Below are 2647 nucleotides of genomic sequence, written 5' to 3'. Positions count from 1 at the left end.
GCCTATGCACTAAAGTGTGTGTTCACAACCACTGTCGTCGCTCTCAGAAGCACACATATTCCATAACTACTGAGACTGTGTTCTGGAGCACAGATGCTGCAACTACTGAGTTTCCACTATGAGCAACACATTCCCCCACTAGTGAAATTGTAGTCTAGAGCAGACGTGTCCAAGCTACTAACCTTGTACTCTGGAGAACCTATCACATCATTACTGAATCTGAATGCTAAACACATGTGCTGCTACTTTTGACCATGTGTCTAGAGAAAGCATCTGCAATTACAGTTTTTGCACTCTGGAGCATGTGTTCCATCATTTCTGAAACTGAGTTCTACAAAACACATTCTCCAACTTCTGAACTTGAAGCATGGATTACATGTCCCACCACTACTCAACGTGTACTCCAGAGCTTGCTTATGAGGCTCACGTTCTGCCACTACTGAGCAGGTTCTCTAGCAGGCATTATACCAATACTGATCTTGATTTCTATAGCATCTCTGAGTACTGCTGAGCTCAAGTGACCAGCATGCATTCATCAAAACTAATGAGCTCACCCTCTGCACATGTGCTACACAATTATGCAGTTGCACTCTGAATCATGTTTCTTATAACCGCTGTATCTCAGACTATGGTACTTTTACTGCAACTAATGAGTGGGCATACTGGAGCACATGAACCACCACTACTAAGTGCATGCTCGTGTGCATGCATCTGGCCCCTAAGGAGCCTGTGCAACAGGAATACTGCTGCTACTGAACTTGCAATCTGGAGCCTGTGTTCTGCAATTTGTATGCCTGTGACCTTAAGCACAACATTGTTGCCTGGAGCATTCCTCTAGTGTCTATTTTCTTGGATTACAAAGGAAAAGTCCTGCCTCTCCTAAACCTATGCTCTTGGTAGACTTGAAAACCATCTGAACTTTCACTCTGGAATGTTTTCCCCACAATTTAGGAACTCGAATTCTGAAGTACCCAAATGAAAATTTGCTTATAGGAGCCATGAATGATGCTAGGATTCTTGGCCTCTGAAAGAGAGGAATTCAATCTGGGGCCAGTAATGAGGCTTGATCACTCAGAACATTTGTATAATAAAGTTTTGCTAAATTTTTAAAGAGATGGAAAAAGTTCCTGACATGTGCATCAGAAGGGGTCAGAAAAAGTGCCCCTTTGCTAGTTTTTAGCAACTAATTATATACCTATTAACAAGCTGCTAAATACAGAAAATAAAGGCCTCAAAACTGAGGGAGTGGTACCAGGTGCCTCACCCAGAGCATGCATTTTAAGATAGCATTGGCAGAAGGTTAGTCATCCTGGGCCATAAAAAAACTGACATGAATTTTGAAGAAAGGCAGATTTCCAAGCAAATACTAAGTGCATTAACATAGCCTAAGAGATCATATACTGATTTGCTGAGCCATTATCTGTTCTGAGTCTTAGGCAGAACTGACTTGAAGAAAGCAGATTATAAGGTAAATATATAGTTCATCAACATAGCTTAAGAAAAACATTTCCATAAGAAAAACACATTTTAGAAAAGTTAGTTTCAGGTGGAACCAGATGTATCATGGTGACACAGAATTTTAAAAGAAAGCTCCTTTCAATTTTTGTGTGGAGAAGGGATATAAAAAGCCTGACACTTATAGTCTATTTTCTCTGATTGGAAACCTCTAGCCAACACACTTTTGCCTGATTGCAAATTCATTTATTGTGATATGCATGTGCTAGAGTATTCTTCAGCATGTGCCTCACCAGAACAAGACCAACAGTTTAGTACACAGGCCATTAACAACAGATTCATGATCTAGATCAGATATGCTTCAAGTACTGAGATAAATTATGCTATAGAGAACACGTGCTGCATCTCCTAAGCTTGCTTAGGAGCTTCCTAATCTAGAGCACACTTCTGAGCACTCCTGTGCCAGTGCTCCAGTGCAAGTGTGCCACAATGAGTGGGACTGTGGCACATAGGAGCCTTCATCCCACCACTACAGAGTCTGAGTTTTAGAGTACTAGTGCTAAAACTAGGAGAAGGCAATGACACCCCACTCCAGTACTCTTGCCTCGAAAGTCCCATGGATGGAGGAGCCTGGTGGGCTGCAGTCCATGGGGTAGCTGAAAGTCGAACATAACTGAGTGACCTCACTTTCACTTTTCATTTTCATGCATTGCAGAAGGAAATGGCAACCCTCTCCAGCGTTCTTGCCTGGAGAATCCCAGCGACAGGGGAGCCTAGTGGGCTGCCATCTATGTGTTCGCGCAGAATCGGACACGACTGAATTGACTTAGCAGCAGTGCTAAAACTACTGAGCTTGTGATCTGGAGCAGATACCCTGGCACTAGTGTGCTTGGATTTTTAGAGTAGTCTGTCTGAAACTACTTAACCTGATACATGGGAAGATGAACCAGTCACTACTGGACTGCATTCTAGAGCACACTTGCCACCACTACACAGCACGTGCTTTACAGCAGGATGGCTAAAACTGCTCAGTTGCTTTCTGAACATGTGTCTTTCTACCACTGGACTTGCACTCTACAGCAGATATTCTACAGCTACTGGGCCTGTGCTTTAAAACTAGCATATGCTATATGCTGTCCTTGACTTCTAGAGCATATGTCTCACTATCACTCTGCCCAACTTTAGGTCAGCT

This window comes from Budorcas taxicolor, chromosome Y (assembly GCF_023091745.1).
Source record: "Budorcas taxicolor isolate Tak-1 chromosome Y, Takin1.1, whole genome shotgun sequence".
Taxonomy (NCBI): domain Eukaryota; kingdom Metazoa; phylum Chordata; class Mammalia; order Artiodactyla; family Bovidae; genus Budorcas; species Budorcas taxicolor.
The sequence above is the reverse complement of the archived record's forward strand: the minus strand, read 5'-3'. Positions refer to the sequence as shown.